The sequence below is a fragment of the Carcharhinus amblyrhynchos genome, chromosome 23, assembly GCF_965287045.1.
Source record: "Carcharhinus amblyrhynchos chromosome 23, sCarAmb.v2.hapA, whole genome shotgun sequence".
NCBI classification, from domain to species: Eukaryota; Metazoa; Chordata; class Chondrichthyes; order Carcharhiniformes; family Carcharhinidae; genus Carcharhinus; species Carcharhinus amblyrhynchos.
Genome location: NC_137346.1, coordinates 33,032,414 through 33,055,831, shown reverse-complemented (window position 1 = coordinate 33,055,831; position 23,418 = coordinate 33,032,414). Strand labels below are relative to the sequence as shown.

Genomic DNA, 23,418 nt, shown 5'->3' with positions numbered 1-23,418 from the left:
ATGTGTTGGCCTTGGAGGGGGTACAGAGGAGGTTCACTAGGCTGACACCACAGATGAGGGGGTTGGCCTATGAAGAGAGACTAAATAGGCTGGGTCTGTACTCGTTGGAGTTTAGAAGGATGAGGGGGGATCTTATAGAGATGTATAAGATAATGAAAGGGATGGATAGGGTAGAGGTAGAGAGATTCTTCCTGCTCAGTAAGGACAGCAGGACTAGAGGACACAGCCTCAAGATAAGGAGGGGGGCAGGTTAGATTGGAGTTGAGGAGGAACTTTTTCACTCAAAGGGTGGTGAATCTCTGGAATTCTCTGCCTGTTGAAATGGTGGAGGCTATCTCGTTGAATATATTTAAGTCACGGGTGGATAGATTTCTGATAGACAAGGGAATTAAGGGTTATGGGGAGAAAGCGAGAAAGTGGAACTGACCCACTTCAGATCAGTCATGATCTTATTGAATGGCAGGGCAGGCTCGAAGGGCTAGATGGCCTACTCCTGCTCCTATTTCTTATGTTCTTAAGCTCCAGACTTCATAAATGCAACTCTGTAAATATCATTAGATCTGGTACAAAGTTTTGCTCACGTATTATCCCTGGTCTTGTAATTTCCAAATAACTTCCTGTCCCTCAGTGTATCAACTTCAAAACCTTCATCCTAAAATCCCACCGACGATCCTCTCCTTCCTAAACCTGCAACCCCTTCCAGCTCTCCCGGACGGCACTTCACGTGTTTACACCTTTGGGATACTCAGCATTCCCTCCTCAAATTTACCACTTTTGCCAGAACCTTCAAACACAAGCTTCCACGTTTTATGACTTCTCGTACTCTGTTGTTTCAATACATCTCTCCACGGTCAAAGACTTCCTCGCTCCATATCTTCAATTTTACTCCTGCTCAGTTTTGGAAAGTTTTGCTACATTAAAGATGTTGTATAAATCAGTTGCTATTGGTTTTGATGAGTGTTATTTGTCCTTCCTTGATACTTTAAAGACGTTACACCTGATGTAATGCATTTCTGCAAGTTTCAACAGTGTTTAGCATCTAACCCAATTGGCCATTAGGTGAGGTTGTGCAATGCCACGTCAGATGTGCAAGCCCTACACAGTACCTCCAACAGCTTATAAAGCACAAATGAAACCACCAATAGACAAAGCTGTTTCACTTCATCTTAGAATGTTAATCAATTAAAAATTGCAAGCTAGAATCTCAACCTTGAACGACAATAACATTTATGCTTCCAGACATCCCTGGGAACAGAAAAATCAATGTCTCACTGTGACTTTGATCCCAGCTGTGAAGATATCTTTAAACTTTCCTAATCAAAACCATGGGAAATCAGATTCTGGAAAACAGAACAAAACGGAAAATTGCAGGACTCTGAATCAAGCATTAACTCACCCATTAGTGTTCCCCTCATCCATAAATGGTTCAGCGAGATGCTTCAGTCAGCACATACCGTATGACTATGAGGTGCACATGCAGTTTGCTGGCACAGCAATAAGCTTTAAACATATTCCAATTTACAGTGTATAGTTATCAGGTCCAAACAGGCACCAAGACATAGCTTGGCTGGCAGTGAGAAAGGCCCTCCCTAATAAATCCTTCCTGCACATCCAGAGTGTGACTCCCCTCAACATGCTGCCCTCACGGTGCCTTTGGTGGAGCAGAGACTGCTGTCCAACACCTTCTGGAATATGCCAGAATTTGCAAAGAATTTCTAAAAAGAGATCGTGGTTTTTGAGGCTCATCCCAAACAGCTCCAAAACACAGGTCAGACATGTGCATCCCCGTGAACTGCCTTTACAGCATATCATTAAACATCAACTGCTGCTATAGGACTATCAACTCTGAGAGACATTCACTGGTCTGCTGAAAATTGCTAGTCTTCCAGTGCAGAGTTGCCCATAACAGAGTGTTGCAGACTGGCATTTTCCAAGGTTCAGGACTATATGCCAAGGGATGCACCAAAGCTTGGGTCAGTCACAGCAAAAGCGCAGTGGTTACTGTCTAAGGCCTTTCAGTCACAACACCAGGTTAAAATCCAACAGGTTTATTTGGCACTAACTTTCAGAGACTCAGGCTCCTTCATCGGGTGAGAGTGAGAACTTGTGTTCACAAACAGGGCATATACAGACACAAACTCAATTTACAAGATAATGGTTAGAATGCAAGTCTTTACAGGTAAACAAGTCTTAAAGATACAGACAGTATGAGTGGAGAGAGAGCCAAGCACAGGTTAAAGAGGTATGTATTGTCTCCAGCCAGGACAGCTAGTGAAATTCTGCAAGCCAAGGCAAGTCGTGGAGGTTACAGATAGTGTGACATGAACCCAAGATCCCAATTGAGGCCGTCCTTGGAATGGCGTAAGTAGCCACTCACCTGAGGAAGCGGCAGTGCTCCAAAAGTTCATGACTCCAAATAAACCTGTTGGACTTTAACCTGGTGTTGTGAGACTTCTTGAACTATGTAATGTACTTTTACAAATTTCATGAAACTATATTTTTGAAAAATCTGGTCTATACTTAAACATTACCAACTCTCATTATTTTGTAAACATGTATTACAGTTGTGATGCTACAATTAATTTGCATAATGAGCATCTTTGTTGTTCATCCAGAATCTAACATTCCAATAGTTGCCTTTTGTTACCTGCTAAATTTAAACTTCTCTTTAAAATGAATGCAGGCTCCAAGTTTCTGTAAAGTACAACTGAGCACTCAGTGTGTTTAAAGTTCAGTGTGTAGGGAGAGCTTTCTAACCCCTACCCCCATCCCAATCCTTGAACTACCATCTGCATTTGGCCAATCCAAAACTGACTGAACAGTGAGATCAGTAGCAATAAGCTGGCATTAGGGCAATGCACGTGTGTACACAAGTACAACTATTGTTTAATGTAATCACTACTCGTTTAAAGAAAAGACAGCCCTGCAAAGTCTGGTCAATTCCTGTGTAGAATTAACAAATGCATGCACCAAAATTGATCCTAAACAGTCTAGCATTAATAGTGCTTAATTACTGCACTACAGAAGTTTAAATTATGACTTAACCCAGTGGTATCTCTGATTAAATTTAATGACAACTGCAAATTTTAGATCAATACATCTTAAATAATATTGAAATTAATAGCTCAGGACTGTTATCAACAACATAAGATTTTACAGCTTTTTAAAACGTTTATTATTATTCATGTTTTACAGGCCAGTCAATTTACATAACGGATCCTACATTGATATTCATGTCACTTCAGTCAGCCACCGTCCTTGTCTGTATAATGGAACGCATTAGTTATGGATGAACATGAATAGTAAATAGCCTTAAACTGGTACATTTTTGCCTGAACACAACATGAAACCACATTCAGCCAATACAGTTCAATGCATTTCAAAGAGTAAAATTAGACTTAAAACAGTAATTCCCGTTTCTTTCTCCACAGATGCTGCCAGAACCAAGTACTTCCAGCACATGAAACAGTAATAGAAACAGTGTGTAATGTCTTTAATTTATCACCGCAAACTGTTCTCACCACTACAGACGCCAAGCTTGTTACATAAGAAATAGGAGTAGTTTAGTTGGCCTACAGGGACGTCTTCATGTTAGTGTCACAAACATAATTTGTTCACTAAAGACACAAGCTACGTTTCGGAATATATAATTTTACTGCTTGGCTTCTTTTACAGTTCAAGGCCACAGAGCCCAAACATTTCATTCAGCAACTGTTATCCTTTACTGAAATCTCAGTGACAATGTGGCAGCTTTGATTTTTAATGAAATTTATTTTTCTAGCTTTAGGTGCAAAGTCTTTGAGCAATAAATGGTTTTATAAAACTAAAACTTCCATCAGTGTTGTTAGCAATACGCAGGGGTTACGGAACAGGCCTTTGTGCCGAAACCCTCAATGCTACCAAACAAAAAACAAACTACCATTCCCTCATGCCACTACAGGTTCTACTGCACATCAGGAAGGTTCATCAGCTAATAACAAGAACCACATTCTACCATAATCTGAACTTCATAAGCTTCCACCTGATTTTTTTTTTACTCACTCAATGATTCAGATTCTTGTGCAACTCAAATCAAACAAATTCAACACTACAATTACTTAGTCTCTGAAACATGATTTCAAACTAACTATTTAGTTTCATACAGGGTTAATGAACCTATTTCAGTGGCAATTCACTTTATTGTTACAAATAGACCAGTGAGCCCAACGTCAGTACTGGGGAAGTTGCTAGAGTCTATTATCAAGGATTTCATAACTTGGCATTTGGAAGGGAGTAATAATAATCAGACAAAGTCAGTATGGATTTATAAAAGGGAAATCATGCTTGGAACAGTGTTGGAACTTTTTTGAGGATGTAGCTAGTAGAGTTGACCAAGGAGAACCAGTGGATGTGGTCTGTTTAAACCTTTAGGAAGCTTTTGACAAGGTCTCACATAACAGACTATTACGTAAAGTTAAAGCACATGGGATTGCAGTTAATGTCTTGAGATGGATAGAAAGCTGGTTAGCAGATAGGAAGCAAAGAGTTGGCATAAATTAGTCTTTTTCTGATTGGCAGTCAGTGACTTGTGGGGTTCTACAGAGATCAGTGCTAGGGCCCCAACTGTTTACATTATATATTAATGATTTGGAAGACAGAACTGAATGTATTATCTCCAAATTTGCAGATGATACAAGATTGAGTGGGAGGGTGAGCTGTGAGGAGGATGCAAAGATGCCTTAGTGAGATTTGGACAGGCTGAGTGCAGCATAATATGGATAAATGTGAGAACATAAGAAATAGGAGGAGTAGGCCATCTAGCCCTTTGAGCCTGCCCCGCCATTCAATAAGATCATGGCTGATCTGAAGTGGATCAGTTCCACTTTCTCCCCATAACCCTTAATTCCCTTGTCTATCAGAAATCTATCTACCCGTGACTTAAACATATTCAACGAGGTAGCCTCCACCACTTCAATGGGTAGAGAATTCCAGAGATTCACCACCCTTTGAGTGAAGAAGTTCCTCCTCAACTCCATTCTAAAGTGCCCCCCCACTTATTTTGAGACTGTGCCCTCTAGTTCTGTTTTCCTTTCTAAGCGGGAAGATACTCTCTACCTCTACCCTATCTAGTCCCTTCACCAACTTATATGTCTCAATAACATCCCCCCCTCAGCCTTCTAAACTCTAACGAGTACAGGCCCAGTCTATTCAATCTCTCTTCATAAGCTAACCCCCTCATCTCCAGTATCAGCCTGGTGAACCTTCTTTGTACTCCCCCCAAAGCCAATATATCCTTCCACAAATAAGGGGACCATAACTGCACACAGTACTCCAGTTGCGGACTCACCAGTGCCCTGTATAGTTGCAGCAAGACCTCCCTGCTTTTATATTCTATCCCCCTTGCTATAAAGGCCAACGTTCCATTCGCCTTCTTGATCACCTGCTGCACCTGCAGACTGAGTTTTTGCGATTTGTGCACAAGGACCCCCATGTCCCTCTGCACTGTAGCATGCTGCAGCTTTTCACCCTTTAAATAATAATCCCTCCTACTATTATTTCTGCCCAAGTGGATAACCTCACATTTGCTAACGTTATACTCCATCTGCCAGGTCCTCGCCCACTCACTCAGCCTATCCAGATCTCTCTGCAGACTTTCTGCTCCCTCCACGCAATTCACTTTTCCACTCATCTTCGTGTCATCAGCAAATTATGTTACCCTACACTCAGCCCCCTCCTCCAGGTCGTCTAAGTAAATGGTAAACAGTTGAGGCCCCAGCATCGATCCCTGCGGCACTCCACTAGTCACCAACTGCCAACGAGAAAAGCACCCAATGATTCCAACTCTCTGCTTCCTGTTAGATAACCGATCCTCAATCCACACTAACGCTTTACCCCCACTTTACTGAGGTTATCCAGTTTGGTAGCAATAAAAGAAAGACAGATTATTACTTGAATGGGTGTAAATTGAGGGAGATGGATACGCAATGAGATCTTGGAGTCCTCGTACATCAGTTGCTGAAAGTAAGCACACAAGCACAGTGGGCAGTAAAAGTGGCAAATGGTATGTTGGCGTTCATAGCAAGATAATTAGACTGTAGGGATAGCGATGTTTTGCTGCAATTGTATAGGGTGTTGCAGAGGCCACATCTGGAATACTGTGCGCAATTTTGATGTCTCTAGAAGAATGTCCTTGCTATAGAGATAGTACAGCGAAGGTTTACTAGGCTCATTCTGGGATGGGAGGTCTGTCATATAAGGTAAGACTATGTCAGTTAGGATTATATTCACAGGAGCTTAGAAGAGAGAGGGGAATCTCATAGAAACTTATAAAATTCTAACAGGATTAGATAAGTTAGATTCAGAAAGAATGTTCCCAATGGTGGAGCAGTCCAGAACTAGGAGTCATAGTTTGAGCATAAGGGGTAAACCTTTTAGAACTGAGGTGAGGAGAAATTTCTTCACCAGAGGGTGGCGAATGTGTGGAATTCACTACCACAGAATATAGTTGAGGCCAAAAAATTGTCTGATTTCAAGAATTAGATATAGATCTTGGTGCTGAAGGGATCAAGGAATATGGGAGGAGGGGGGATTCAGGATATTGGATTTGATGATCAGTCATGATCAAAATGAATGGTGGTGCGGGCTCGAATGGCTGAATGGCCTACTCCTGCTTCTAGTTTCTAAATTGAGCAAAGTAAAAATCCAAGACCCACAGTGCAGTCATCAACTTAAAAAAAGTTTTTAAAAAACGTTTTACTTCATCCTTAAAGCTACTAGGCACTTGTTATCTTAGAAACAAGTTGAAGACATTAACACTAGGGAGTCATGATTAAATGTCAGCAAACTTGGATTTTGCAAAAACCTTTAGATTGCAAAAGAATGGAAAGAGGGAGAGAATTATGTTCCATACTGATCAGACTTCAGAAATCCTGGAAGATAAAACAACGACTAGTATTGGTTTGAGAACAGTGACGATTTGGGTGTTTGTTGGACAGCTCATTTACAGATTCGGATAACCTCGAGGAAAATCTTTGGATGAATAGTCATGGTTAGCAATGAAATTAAAACTGTATTACTCCTGAGTATTAACGGATCACTGCATGAAACTTGGAGTTTGAATCCTGAGGAAAGAAGAGATGAGACAGATAGTTGCCTGTCAGCTGACTGAACTGATCTTTTAGGTATTGTACTGGCTACAGCAATAGTAAATGATGCCTGGAAGCAGGTTTCCTGACACCATAATTGTGAATGCTGTAGGAATCAGGGAAAAGTAAAAAAGATATGTGGCACAAGTTTAAATTAAATGAGCAGCTTGTCAGGTGTGATTTAAATCACTATTATTTTTTCACATTGTTTATTTTCATCAGATTGCTGGTTATAAATATGCAAATTGCAAAGGCCTGCCACTATTTCACAGAAACACTTTGTGAATGCTCTACTTCCATACAGATCTGACCAGTGGTGGTGTCAGTGTGGTGCATACCTTTGCAAAAAAAATGCAGTGCCAAAATGATAACTGAAGTATTTGTTTCTGATTGCTGAGATGACTGTCAGCCTTCAATCTGATATCAATTCCTTTTCTCATATCTCCTAAAGACATCCTGTCTTGCTTGCTCACAATTCCTAAGATGCCAGCAATCTTCTAGCACCTGGTATGAGAGTTCCCTGTTATTTGAGACCTCAGGATCAGTGAGTTTTATGGCCATTCAACCATTACTGCTATCCCAGAACCTGTCCTCACCCAAAGTCTCCATTTCCCTAGATAATATCAGAACTACAAACCTGAATGGATTTCTTCTTTCTTAGCCCTGGGCTGATGAAGTGTAAAATCCCTCAACTTTTTTGAATAAACACTTGTCTCAGTTATCCAATTCACTCCTTATAAAGACCATCTATTAACTAGTCTGGAACTTCAGATCTCCCAGCCTAGAAATTGTCATCCATGTTTGTCTGCAAACTACTTTTAAAAGTAATTCATTGGCAGTGAAGCAACTTAGAATGTGAATGGCACAACATAAATACAAATTTTTCTCTAACAGTTGATTCCTTGGTGTGAGCATTCAATCAGTGTGGAGAGATAATAAAAAAAAGTTCCAAATAAATCATATTGGACTTAAAATGTTAATGTTTATTCTCTCCATAGATGCTGCCAGACAGACTTCGAGTTTTTTCGGTGCTTTCTCTTTCTATTTCAGATTTCCAGCATCTGCAATATTTTGCTTTTATTAAGGTAACATACTCAGTTAGGCCAATACAAAAACACAGATGTTAGTGAAGCTTAAAATTATACTGGTTATACAACACTTGAGGTTTACTTCTACTGAGTTAGCAGTTTGAGACCTCTAGTTTTAGGAAGCTGCTCACAGCCAACAAGTCTCCAGGCCTCTGGCTGTGAATGCAATCCTGTCATCAGAGCTCTGAATATTTGCAGTGATCAATTTTGCAATGGAGAATACAGAACATAAAGATAGCAAATGGAGTATTTCACAAGTAATGTCAAAATAACCAAAGAATAAATTTAAAGTAATAAAGCATTTAGGTAGACCCAGCACTCAATGTCTTTATCACTATAGAGCAACAATAAGTAAAGCAAATCTGAACTACAGGGACAGAAAAGTAATGCTCAAACTTGAAGTGTGCTGGTTAATCTACACCTGGAGCAATGCCTCTAGATTGGGATACATGGAAGGTGTTTGATTCCTGTAAACGTATCTAGCATGAGTTGAGAGACTGATCCCAAGGAAGACAGGAGAAACTCAGACTTTTCATTCATTAAAGCAAGAGTAAAAAAATTTAAGAAAGTATAGGCTACTTCAAGAGATTTGGGGCAAAGGCAGATACTGTATATGGAATTGGGGCAAAGGCAGATACTGTATATGGAACTGGGTCACAGGTCAGCAATGATCTCATTAAATGGCAGAGCAGGCTCAGAGCATGAATTGTGCTCAAACTACTACACCTGATCCTATACCAATTTGTGCTGTGGCTTACAATATCAAACCAGAGAATAAAATTTTAATTTAGGACCGAAGTCAGTAAATTCAGCACTGTGAACAACACATTGAATGAACATATGGGTAGTTAAGCCAAAATGCAAATCATTTAAGAAACAATAAACTGTACAATGGGGGACCATGATGTCTTTCTGCACAAATAATCAGAGGCCTAATGACCTTTTTCTTCTGCTTCTGTTTACAACACTCCCAAGAAGAATCACACTGCTCATATTTATAAAGTGCCAGAATCCCCAAGAGACATCGTTTGACACCACACAAAATCATACTCCATACAGTATCAGGTACGAGGGAACACCCTGTCGGATTGGGCACCACTGCATTTCAGAGTCAGATTTACACTTGTTAATTTTGTACTCTTCAATGCTAAAGTGAGACGGTAACTGCACGCTAAATGGCTGTACTCAACTTTGGGAACTGTACTCTAAAATGGGCATAGTTGCTTTCAAGAGTGATTCTCAGTGTAAAAGAGATGAGCAATAGGAAAGATGAGAGAGATTAAATCACAACATTTTTAAGAGGCTCATTGAAGAATATGAAATGTTTGAAGAGATTGATAGGGTAAACCAAGAGTGTTATTTTAAGTGAAGTCATGTCATGAGGGCTCATTTTAAATTTGTAAATGTCAATTTTAGGAAAATGAGAAAGCAGCTGGTTTGCTTAGTGATATGGTTGAAAAAATATAACAATTAAGGTAGCAAAATCAAACATATTAAAAGCATTCAAGTGCAGCTGGGTGCTGTGCTGGAGCACTGAGCAATGAAGTTCAATGGTGTGTTTTTTTTGGGTGAAGACTGATTGTGTGCATTTCTGTGCATGTCGATGTTTTTATCCACTGACATTCAAGAATTTGGATTTTTTTTTCAAGAATTCAGATTCCAGTATTGAATTTCTCCATTTGACATACTCAGGGCAACAGAACACCAGTAATATAGTGCCTTATTTCCAATGGAGTTACATAACAGAATATAAACCCAGAGCACCATATAAACATCATGTTGTACCAGGAGCGACAGAGATACTTCACCTAACTACAAACCACTTCTTTGCACTGTGTGAATATTAAAGAGGAACTAAGCTGTCAAAATGTACAATCAAAAACTTGCGATGACTTCTGACATGATCCGCCAAGAGTGGTCACAATCAAAATCAACAACAACTGGGACTGTTGCCTTGCAGACTGCATGGTCAAGGTGACTGGATTCTTGTAGATCACCCGGTCTTGTTCTTTGTCAAGTAACTAAACGTGAACCAAAGTGAACTTGTACTGACATTCTCTGTGGTGATACAAAAGATGATCAGCAGCACAGTCTATTCAACTAGCCCCTAGTGAACTAGTGAAGACATTTGAAGCAAAGATTGGGGTTGCACGGTGGTTAGCACTATTATCTCACAGCACCAGGGACCCGGGTTCAATTCCTGGCTTGGGTCAGTGTCTGTGTGGAGTTTGCACATTCTCTCCGTGCCTGCATGGATTTCCTCCCAAAAGATGTGCAAACACGCAGGTTAGGTGCATTGGCCATGCTAAATTCTCCCTCAGAGTACCCAAACAGGCGTCGGAGTGTGGCGACTAGGTGATTTTCACAGTAACTTAATTGCAAAGGTATTGTAATCTTACTTGTGATTAATAAATAAAGATTGAGACTACATTTGAAACAATCATACAATATCAATTACTTCATGCCACAGACCGTGCCCTTGTCAAGTGTCCTGCCACCTGAGTGCCCAATGAATGATTAACTGAACAAACTGTACCAGCAGCTCCTGGATCTAGGGAGCATAGCAGCTACATGATCCCTTTGCACTGCAAGCTTGCCAAGGTGGATTGAGTGCTCCAGATCATTTTGTATCATTGACTTTAGTTACTCACACTATTTAATTTAAAAAAAAAATTATCTTGACTACAGTTCCAATTATTGCCAGTATTGCAGGACTACAGTTCCAGTTATTGCTGATTTTGATTGTGAATATATGAAAGGACGAGTAAAGCAAAATCATGTAATCCTAAGAAACATAAAGGAGTGTTCACTGATTACCAAATACTCATAACAGGCTTTCAATCTCTGGTTTCCAGATCTTGAGTTCACAAGGCCATCAGAATTGTGTCCATCTGTAACCAGGCATAGTACACTACAAGCAGTGTCTTAGCAACTCAGAATTCTATATTCTTTCTGCAGTAGGTGGTATATCTCCCATGTTAATGTTAAGTCATGTGGGCATATATACATTATTTAGCTGTTAACTTGGATTATAAATGTTTGGTCCCGAATTAGGGCAGTGTGGTGATGCAGGGTTAGCACTGCTGCCTCATAGCACCCGGAATCCCAGTTCAATTCCAACCTTAGATGACTGTGGAGTTTGCACATTTTCTCCACGTCTGCGTGGGATTTCCTCCAGACATTCCTGTTTCCTCCCATAGGCCAAAGGTGACTTTGCCATGGTAAAAAAAATGCCAAGATGTGGAGATGCCTGTGTTGGATTGGGGTTAAGCACAGTAAGATGTCTCACAACATCAGATTAAAATCCAACAGGTTTATTTGGCAGTACTAACTTCTCAGGCTCCTTCATCAGGTGAGTGAAGAACTATGTTTACAAACAGGGCATATACAAACACAAACGCAATTTACAAGATACTGGTTGGAATGTGAGTCTTTACAGGTAATCAAGTCTTAAAGGTACAGACAATGTAATGGAGGTTAAAGAGACAATGCACTGGTTAAAGAGATGTGTATTGTCTCCAGCCAGGACAGTTAGTGAGATTTTGCAAACCCAGACAAGTCGCGGGGATTGCAAATGGTGTAACATGAACTCACGATCCCAGTTGAGACTGTCCTCGTGCGTGGAACTTGGCTATCAGTTTCTGCTCAGCAATTCTGCATTGTCCTCTATCGTGAAGGCTGCCTTGGCAAACGCTTACCCGAAGAAGAAAAAAAAATGCCCCTTAAGTGTTCCACAATGTGTTAGTTAGATGGATTAGCCATGATAAATGTGTGGAGTTACAGGGATAGGGTGGGGGGAATGGGCTGAGGCAAGATACTCAATAGACCCAATGTGCCGAATGGCCTCCTTTTGCACTGTAGAGACTCTATGATAAATAGTCCTAAACGACTCCTTTTGTGATATGAGCAAAATGACCTCGGGTTCACAGAATACACATTCAATTTATCTCACACACATGCTAAAAATTTAAATCTGTTCCATTACTAGTGTTTATCTTGCATTTACATTAGGGTCTGACCAACATATAGTGAGGAATTCCCTTTATCTGTAATTGAGGGTCATGCCAACAGAATTTTGCATATTATAATAGTTTGGCAGAGTGCATGCACAGCTGTCCTGCTCTCGTTTCATAATTTGTTCCTACTATACCTGTATCAGTCCCAGGTAATACCAAGTTGAGACCTAACTCTGCGCCTGAACAATTTTTAGATTTATTGCAGTATTTGCACCAAATATTTTCAATCCGATTGCTTTTCCACCAGTCTGCTGACTGTCCAACTGACGGAAAATATTGTCACTAGTCCATTTGTATCAAACAAAACAATCATTTAATACCTTAACCTTTCCCTTTTCCATGTCATACAATAAAATTAAAATGAGAACGAAGCACTGCGATGGCCACCAGGAGGATCTTCTGTTTACACGGGCACCCTTTTCATAATCATTACGAATTTACCATTTGTCTTCCATGTTTCCAAACTTGTGAAAGATACATTCTACAAAGTTACGACGGAAGTGAATCTATTCTGGCCGAGCCGTTTACGGAGACCAGGAATCTTTAACGGTGCACTGCAAGGTGACTGTCACAGCAAATGTATAAATCTCGAACGGCTAGAAATGCTTACTTTGCTTTCACTTCCCTGACTGTTCTGCACGACCACTAACAGGAGCAGCTGTAAAGCACTCGGGAATTAAGATCGTGCAATAAATGTTGCCGATGTAAATTTAATTATTATGCAAAAGTAAATACAACGCCCTCGCTTTTTTACTCACCGAACAATCGGTTGCAATTTTACCCACTCACACTGCTACTTTCTCCAGCGTTTTTCACTGCATATGCCCAACCCACAAGACGTAGGCAGGCACAGCCTGGAATGGCAGGACGTGTCAGCTCCCCGATTACAGTACAACGTGTTCCAAATGCACAGACAACGTGAGAGACGTGGCCAGCCCTACAGATACGTGTTGAATAATCGGGAACAATGGACAGCCCAAGCCACCGTGCTGTACTAACGAAAGACGTAAATCTTCCCCCCCCCACCCCCAAAACCAAAACCCTAGGAGATACCCAAAACGTATAACCCCCTCCCCCACCCCGGGACGGTCACTTTATGTAACAGGGTATCTGACGTTACATTTTATGGGCTATTTATGTTGCGTGAACTCTAAACTTTTCAAGCTGCAGAGACTTTGCAGTTTTCAGGCACTGCCCTCCCCTGCAGCTGATAGGCTCGAAAACAAAGATGCAGCTTCAGATTGGCCATGAAAATATCAATATTCCTTGAGGAGGGAGGCCAGGCTATTCAATCCAAGCACGAGAAATCAAGGTGCACGTACTCAGCGCTCAATAAATTACTGCAACCTCAGGCAATTCGTACACTGAACAGCAAACTGGCCAATGCTCACGGCGAGTTCCACAACACAACCGTCTCCTTCACAAATGCGATCCTACTAGATAAATCACTAGGACAACTATATTACAAAAGTTAGATTCACTTTCTTGAAAGTGATCGCATGGACAAATTTGGCTTTAATTTTGAGGCTGCGCACTTGGATCCTGTCATGGAAATTACATTGTTACAGGCCAACATAAAAACAGAAGCTGCTGGAAAAATTCAGCATGTGTGGAGAAAGAATTACAGTTAACGTTTCGAATCCAATATGATTCTTTCTGAATTATACTGGACTCGAAACATCTGTCTTTACTCAGATGCCAAACCTGCTGAGTTTTTCCAGTGCTGGTTTTATTTCAGATTTCTAATATTGCTTTTATATTCTTGCTACTGCCTAACTTTTCCTAGTTCTAAAGGTCATCGACCTGTAACTATAAGATGCTGCCAGACCTGCATTTTCCGCTCTAATTTCAAGTTTCCAGCATTCGCAATATGTTGCTTTTGAATTAGAAATTACAGGCAGGTGGCAGATATGCAATTTTTGCCGTCTATTCTGCAGCTTTTTATTCAAATACCTACCCGATAGCCTGCCATGGTTAAATGATTCCAAACTGTAAAAACAACTTGAATCTTGTCTTTTCTAGTATACAAATCAAATATTCCTGATGGTTAATTGAGGCTTTTTGATGCATCATTTTATAATTTTTGAGACAAAATGGGAGAGGCAGTGCTACATCTACTTATGGGCAACAAAATCCTACCAAGATGATGAGTTAAATATGTCTGCACATTGGGAGAACTTCTACGTCCAAACAGAAAAGGCGGCAATACAAAAACAAGTTTCTTCAGGAAAGAGTATAAAGAATGAATTTCAAAAATATAATACTGTATAAACATATTCGGAAGAAAAATTGAATGTCAGGTGGGCTCCCAGTGAAGGTAGGATGGTAAATACTTATGGGATGGCACAGTAGTTGGCACTGCCTCCTCAATGCACAGGGACCCATGTTCAATTCCCAGCTTGGGTCACTGTGCAGAATCTGCACGTTCTCTCCAGTTTCATTCCACAGTTCGAAAGATGTGCTGGCTAGGTGCTTTGGGCATGCTAAATTTTCCCTGAATTTTCCCCAAAAAGGTGCCGGAGTGGGGCGACTTGGGGATTTTCACAGTAACTTCACTGCAATGTTGAGCCTACATGTAACACATCCTTCTGTGTTCACAAAAGAAAACACTGGGAAGAAAGTAAATACTGTGAAAAAACAAAATGAGAAATTATAAAATATGTACAAAAATAGAAAATATGATTCAAAGGGGAGAAACAACAGAGGCAGTAGAAATTATACGTCAGAATACTATTGAAAGAGCGTGCATACTGGAAGACTCAAGCTGTCAATGCAATACCCATTTTCAAAAGTGAATAATCACAGGTCAGCTAGTTTGACACCCGTGGAGGAGAAAAGTTTGTAGTTCTTATTATTGTGAAATTACTGAATGTTTAGATTAAGAAAATAATTAGAACCAGCAGTATTTATTCCAGCAAGAACAGTACTCTCAGTTTGGAGTATAAACTACTGAGACGGGGTAAACAGGATAGAAACTAATGCTGGACGTGGACAGTGGTTGAATGTATCAGTGTCTCCTGGGTTCTGTTTGGGGACCACTTCAATTCAATGTGTATATCAATGATATAGGACTACAGGAAGTGAGGGAGTAAGGCCTGAATTTATTAATAATACTAAATTCGAAGGCATAAATAAATAATTCTGAGAATGAAATAAAGTTGTAAGCTATAGTGATAATTTGCTTATGTAAAATATGTAATTTAGTAACAGAGACCCGCAAAACATTTACAGTCAACTTACTGTCTGCATTGCAACAGGACTACTTTAATTGCAGGATTTTAAATTCTTTCACCATAATCAATACTTCTGACCCTGAAAAAGCTACATAAAATTGTGCCATTGGGTTTAAAGTAACACAAAATAAATGCGCCCCAAGTGAACAACACTCACATCTCAAAAGTTTAATTGAATGTAATAAACTGAATTGGGTTAAAACTGTCATTAACACTTCACTGAAACATTTTTCACTTGCATCAGGTTAATGCATTACTCTGAAGTAATTCTACAGTATTTGCACTCAGCAGGCTAGTTAGCGCCTTCCTTAAAAGATTCTTAGCTGCATGAGAGAACATGTAATAAAGAGAAGGCAATTAATCCCCTCTAGTTTGCACTTGCTGATGGCCCCTAAAGACAAGATATTTGCATTTATTCAGCAGTTTCTTGCACCAGGAAATGCCCACCAAGTAAATCCAGCAAGAGATACTGTCCTTAAACTGACCAAAACATTTCTGAAAGACAAAACCTATTATTATGGATACTTGGAATGCAAGACAGCTGGGTAATATGGAACTGCAAAGGAATTTGTGGTTTGTGTTTACAATGCATTAAAAGCAGCACTGCAAGTGAACAAGATCAAGAAAAAAGTTAATGGAATATTGGGTTTTACGTGTGGAGTTACAGAATCTACACAAAACTACACAAGACCATATTTGTGGGTTGATTTGATTTATTATGATGTGGATGTGCCAGCGTTGGACGGGGGTAAACACAGTAAAAAGTCTGACAACACCAGGTTTTAGTCCAACCGATTTATTTGATAGTAAACTCACAAGCTTTCGAGGGGACTCCCTCTTCGTCAGGTGAATGGAGAGTTCTGGCCTCAGAATGCGAACGCATTCTAATCAGTAATCTCTAAACTGTCTGTGCTGTATATGCTCTGTCCGAGTCCAGAACTCTCCATTCACCTGACGAAGAGGGAGTCCCCTCAAAAGCTTGTGAGTTTACTATCAAATAAATCGGTTGGACTAAAGCCTGGTGTTGTCAGACTTTTTACTTGATTTATTATCACATGGTTTCTTGCATACTACACAAAGCATACTGTTTATAGAGAAGGAAAGGAGAGATTGTAGAATGTAGTGTAGAGTCATGGATAGGATGCAGAGAAACATCAACTTAGTGTGAGGTCAGTCCATTCAAAAGTCTGGTGGTAGCAAGAAGCTGTTCTTGTGTCCTTAGACTTTTGCATCTTTTTCACCAACGCAAGAAGGTGGACAAGAACATGCACAATAAGAAGTCTCACACACCAGGTTAAAGTCCAACCAGTTTATTTGGTAGCACAAGCCACAAGCTTTCAGAGTGCCGCTCCTTCATCAGGTGAGTGGGAGTGCTGTTCACAAACAGGGCATATAAAGTCAAACTCAATTTACAAAATAATTTTTGGAATGCGAGTCTTTACAGGTAATCAAATCTTAAAGGTACAGACAATGTGAGTGGAGAGAGGGTTAAGCACAGAGAGATGTGTATTGTCTCCAGCCAAGACAGTTGGTGAGATTTTGCAAGCTCAGGCAAGTCATGGGGGTTAGAGATAGTGCAACATGTCGCTATCTGTAAACCCCACAACTTGCCTGAGCTTGCAAAATCTCACCAACTGTCCTGGCTGGAGACATTACACATCTCATTGTGCTTAACCCTCTCTCCACTCACATTGTCTGTACCTTTAAGACTTGATTACCTGTAAAGACTCACATTCCAACCATTACTTTGTAAATTGAGTTCATGTCTTTGGACGCCCTGTTTGTGAACAGAACTCCCACTCACTTAATGAAGGAACAACATTCTGCAAGCTTGTGGCTTGTGCTACCAAATAAACTGATTGGACATGAACCTGGTGTTGAGACTTCTTACTGTGCTTACCGCAGTCCAACGCCAGCATCTCCACATCATGGAAGAGAGTATGTCAGGGGTGCACGGAGTCCTTAATTATGATGGCTGCATTGCTGAGGCAGTGGGAAGTGTAGACAGAGTCAATGGGTGGAAGATTGGTTTGTGAGATGGACTGGGCTTCATTCACAACCCTTTGTAGTTTCTTGCAGTCTTGGGCTGAGCAGGAGCCATACCAAGCTGTGATATAACAGAAAGAATGATTTCTATGGTGTATCTGTAAAAGTTGGAGGGAGTCGTAGCTGACATGCCAAATTTACTTAGTCTTTTGAGAAAGTAGAGACATTGGTGGGTTTGCTTAACTATAGTGTAGTATTGGCATGGAGGGACCAGTCAGGTTGTTGGTGATTTGGTTACCCAAAAACCTGAAGCTCTCAACCATTTCTACTTCATCCCCATTGATGTTGACAGGGGCATATTCTCTGCGCTTCCTGATGTCGATGACTATTTCCTTCATTTTGTTGACATTGAGGGAGAGATTATTGTCATCGCATCAGTTCACCAGATTCTCAATCTCATTCCTGTATTCCGCCTTGTCATTGCTTGAAATCCAACTACGGTGGTGTCATCAGTAAACTTGAAAATAAAATTGGAGGGGAAGTTGGCCACATACATAGGTGTATACGGAGTATAGTAAGGGACTGAGGACACAGTCTTGTGGGGCACCAGTGTTTAGGACCATCATGGAGGAATTGTTGCCTATTCTTACTGATTGCGGTCTATGGGTAAGGAGTTCAGGATCCAGTTGCAGAGGGAGGAGTAGAGCCCCAGGCTACGGAGTTTAGAGATGAGTTTTATAGGAATAATGATGTTGATGGCTGAGCTGTAGACAATAAATAGGAATCTGACATAGGTGTCTTTGTTATATAGGTTGTGTGCAGGGCTGGGGAGATGGCGTCTGCTGTGGACCTGTTGCAATAGGCAAAGTGTAGTAGATCCAGACAATCTGGGAGGCTGGAATTAATTCGTGCCATGACAAATCTTTCGAAGCATTTCGTAATGATCGATGTCAGAGCCACTGGACGACAGTCATTAATGCATGCTTCTTGGCCTTTGGGACCAGGATGATGATGATCGTCTTCTTGAAGCAGATAGAGGCCTCAGATTGGTGTGAAGAGAGGTTGAAGATGTCTGCGAATATCTCTGCCTGCTGGTCAGCACAGGATCTGAGAGCTCATCCGGGTATCCCATCTGGGCCAGTCACTTTCTATGGGTTAACCTTCGAGAAAGCTGTTCTGACATTTTCAATGGTGACCTCAGATAGAGGTTCATCCGAGGCTTCCAGGGTGGAGAACTTGGTCTTGCTGACTTCTTATTCAAAGTAGGCATACAATGCATTGAACTCATCACGGAGAGGTGTGTTGGTGCTGGCAATTTTACATGCCTTCATTTTGTAGCCTATTATGTCTTGCAGACCTTTCCATAGTCGGCACAGGACCGTGGATCCAGGGACTCTATCTTCATCCGTACTGTCTTTTGTCATCTTTGATATATCTCCTTAGATCATACCTGGCTTTCTTGTATAGGTCAGGGTCACCTGACCTGAATGCCTCGGACCTAGACTTCAGCAAGTAGCAGATATCCCTGTTCATCCACGGTTTGCATTGGGAATCACACAAATTTGCTTCTTTGTCACACAGTCTTCTACGCACTTACTAATCGAGTCAGTTACTGTAGTGGCGTATCCATTTAGGCTGGTTGCAGAGTTTTTAAATACTGACAAGTCCACTGACTCTAAGTAGTCCTGTAGGAGATCATCCAATTCCTCAGACCAGCATTTCATGACTTACTTAGACAGATTTTCACGCTTCAATTTTTGCGTGCAAATCGGAAGCAGGAGCACACAACATTGTGGTCTGTTTTGCCAAGGTGTGGGCAGACGATAGAGCTGTAGGCATGTTTGATATTCGTGTTGCAGTGGTTTAGGATGTTTGGGCCTCTGGTTGGAGCACTGTGCACGGTTTTGGGCTCCACATCAAAGGAAGGATGTGGTGAGAGTGGTCATAACACTTCTACTGCCTAGTACGATGACATATAGATTCGGAGAAACTTGAAAACTCAAACCTTTTCATTATCTGTTTAGATAATGCTCAAACCCAAAGACAGGGCAGGCAAAGCTTAGAATCACAGGATGGGGCAGCTCTTAGCACAAATTGTCCCATGTTTCCAGATATTGGAACAATATACCAAAACAGAAGCAAAGAACACTCTGGATCAGAAACCATTCACGTGTAGCAACTTTCTTAGTTAGGCACATCCAGTAGAAAACCAGTTGAAGACATTATGAGCATTTATATACTTCTATCTCCCTCTCGTGGAAAGCATTTAGGAGGGTTCAAAGTTAAGAAATTCTGAAAAAAGAGCAAGACATTCAGGCCTGATAAAGACAATAGACAAACAAGCTCTTAATGGAAATGAACAAGAAAAAATAACGACAAATGAAGGGTGTAAAAATGTTTAGATGTATAAAAAGGCTGGGAAAAAGTGGTATTTTAGACTTCATTGAATCTCCACAGTGCAGAAGAGGTCATTGGCCCCACTGAGTATAAAGCAACTCTTTGACAGAGTATCTTACCCAGGACCCCTCTCCCACCCTTTTCCTGTAACCCCACACATTTAGTATAATTAATCCTACAACCTACACACTTTTGGACACCAAGCAGCAATTTAACATGGCCAATCCACCTAACCCGCATATCTTTGGACTGAGGGAGGAAACTGGAGCACCCAGAGGGAACACATGCTGGCATAGGGAGAACATACAAACTTCACACAGTCACCCAAGGCCAGAATTGAACCCAGGTCCCTGGAGCTGTGGGGCAGCAGTGCTAACCGCTGTGCCGCCCTTTCACTGAAAGTCTTAAGTTTACTTAATACATTGACACTGCAATGAAGTTATTCTGAAAATTCCCTAGTCACCACATTGTTACCTTTTCAGGTGCACTGAGGGAGAATTTAGCATGGACCATGCAACTAACCACCACATCTTTCGGACAGTGGGAAGAAACTGGAGCATCCAGAGGAAACCCATGCAAATACGGGGAGAACATTCAGTGACCAAGCCAGGAATTGAACCCGGGTCCGTGGCACTGTGAGGCAACAATGCTAATCACTGTGCCGCCCTGGTGATCTTCGTACATTATCCATCAGCCTGCCAATGAATCTGGACATTTTGCCAGTCGGTCTTGCTTCTTTTCAATTCTTCAGTTCCTATTAAGAAATTAGCTTTCAGTTTCCAGTTTTGGTGAAGGAAATACCTGAAATCCCCAACTATTTATAGATGCTGCTACAAATCTGGCCTGTTATTAAATAGCTTCAAGCTCAGTGGTATCAATTCTTCTTAAGTTATTGGAGTAACTTTTTCTGGTACTTGGTTTAGACTGCCTTTATACTTGGTACAATGGCATAATGAGCAAAAACGTGGTGTTAAGACTGGATACAAAATCATAAACCGGTTTTCTTTTACAGTGAATGAACAAAAAGAACAACAATTGTGATCAGATTCACTTAGTTTGACTTGTATAACTCATCTTTTTACAATATAAAGTATCATCTTACACTTTCCCACATTAGTGGGTTGTCTTAGCTAAACAAAACAATTCATAACTATTGTTCTACATTATAAAAATCTGAATCTAGGCCAAAGCTTGCTCTCACTACTTTCTAGTTCAAAATCTCATTGTCAAAGAGCATTTTTGTCTCTTATGACTATGTTAACCTAAGAGAGGTTCTCTGGTCAACCAATCCTGCTGAATACCTGGAACAACTTCCCACAATAATGTGCCACAGGTTTTTTTTCATTGTTTGTGAGAACAAGCTAATGAGTTGCTTATTTAAGAACATAAGAAATAGGAGCAGGAGTAGGCCATCTAGCCTTATTTATATTTGAGGAAATAAAATGTCTGCCAATTAGCATTTTAACCCCTTTTCTTTGAGCACAATTTTTTCCTTCTAAACTTGTGCATATGCATTTTGGGATATGTTTTAAATTTTCCCATGAGGCAGAAAAAAATACATGTTATAATTAACATAGTAAAATGTCCAAGGTGTTTTGCAAGAAGGTTGTCAAACAAAATTTGGCAAGCTGATAAGATGGTAGTAGAACAGATGGAGGCAAGTTTTAAGGAATATTTCAAAGGAATGGAGAAATGGAGAGGAACAGATCCTCAGTTGAAAATAGTAAAAAAATCCTGAAAAGTAAATTAATTGCATCATAAACCACAAGAGACGCCTGTGAAGTTTGAAGAATAGAATACAGTCCTGAAATGTTTTCATTATAGTTGCAGCTTTAATCACCATTTATGGCGATTAATTAAGGACTAATAGGAGGAGTGCTTTTCAGGTGGACAGCATTGCACAATCTAGGGGGAGTGGCGCTGCGGAGAAGAACACCCAGGGTACTGCTTGGAGGATCGCCTTGGGGAGCCGTACTGCATTCATGGACAACATTGCACAAGCTGGAGGGAAGTGGTGTGTTAGTCGGAACACCGCAGCCTTACAAGCAGCGATAGCAGCAATATCGTGACCAGCATATGCAAAATTGCTGTGAATATTACAAGGAGTAGTACCATAACTACTAAAGATGGCTGTAAGTAAGTTAGAGTAATTACTATACCATAATACATATAACACAAATATACATAGAAAAAACAAAACCCCTCACTGATTGCAAAACCTGTAGTGTAAGCAAAGTTTGAAACACGGCATTCAAGTAGGAACATGCTTTTAGTTTTGCTTAATACATGTTTTTGGGAGATATGTTTCTTGTGCAACAAGATCTGGTCTACATTTGTTTTGTAAAATTAATCCCATTAGTATATTATTTAGCATATTAGGCTTCAAAAACTTTAACTAAATGCTCAGAATTTTTTTTTAAAAAATGAAACATATCAAAAGCAAGATGGACCAGCGAGTAACAATTATACATTCAGATATCCTGTGCTCTTTGGATATGTTTCTGAAATTTCGATTGTGCATGCAGTCTCTCAGCTTGTACGCTGTACATCTCGTGAATTCTGTACAGATAATTTTCGCAGTTTATTAAACTGTTCAGTTTAGTAAATAAATTGGGCTGCCAAAATTGTCCCTCTGTCACTGGAGGGAAAGAATGACTGGACTCTAACATACAACTTTAACTAGATTTTTGGGGGCTAGGTGAGGGAGAAATGGGGTGATGCAAGACGAGTTTTGTATTCTCACATGAACTGGACTTAGCAAGCATCAATTTCCACTTAAAATTTAAAACTTTTAACAGCAAGGATTTTTCTCATCTCAACAATCCCAAACACATTAAAAGGAGAATAATGAATTATATCCCCACTTTACCAGCTTTCACTTCCCAACCACAAAATACAACCTGGAAATGGCTCACAGAATTACATCCGAATCTACATGTTGCATCCTGATCCACAAAACAAAGAATTCAGTCACTTCGGAATGGCGGCACAGACCGTTTCGAGTCTTGATATTTCAACAGCACACCATCATAGATGTTGTACTTTCTGAAGAACTAACTGAAAACCGGATCAGAGTTAGAGAGCAATATTGAAAAGGTTATTCAAGGAGAGTATTCTATTTCAGAACATGCCAGCCCTGTCACAGTTTTGGATTCCACTCTTCTTGCTGCTTCCTATTTCCTCATTTAATATTGTGCTGGGAATCAATTGAAACTTGCTAGCTTTGATGGGAAAATAATTACAAAATGACAATGCACTTGCCTGCCTACAAGGCTAGTTAACACATAATATTAAAAGTAGGAAATGATACATGAAATTTTCAGTGCTCAACACCACACTCAAAGCCAAGAAACAACCAACACACAGTACACTCAAGACATGTATTATTTTAAAATAAAGATATAATACTTCACCTACATTATAAGGACTGAGCTAGGAAATCAAAATACATCCTTTTTGAAAATACAGCCTTGTTCTGGAGCAAATAAACGTTGTTACAGAACTGTAGGCTGCAGATTTCACATCCAAGGATTGAGACAAAAAATTGTGAATACTCAATATTAGATTGAACAGC

The 23,418-nt window shown here is 40.3% G+C and overlaps 1 protein-coding gene across 6 annotated transcripts in view; it reads right to left on the bottom strand.

The window, feature by feature from the left end:
* mtmr4 (myotubularin related protein 4) overlaps positions 1–23,418 on the bottom strand; it is a 132,763-nt gene that overhangs the window by 94,875 nt on the left and 14,470 nt on the right. For 2 of the 6 annotated variants that reach the window (XR_013889311.1, XM_080210979.1), the window contains exon 1: positions 12,987–13,194. The exons of 1 other annotated variant lie outside the window; for it this stretch is intronic. The gene's annotated coding sequence lies outside the window, so the exon portion shown is untranslated. Of the gene's footprint in view, positions 1–11,806; positions 11,906–12,986; positions 13,195–22,759; positions 22,782–23,418 lie in introns of those variants that run through there. 3 more of the 6 variants (XM_080210980.1, XM_080210982.1, XM_080210983.1) reach the window with 3 other exon arrangements.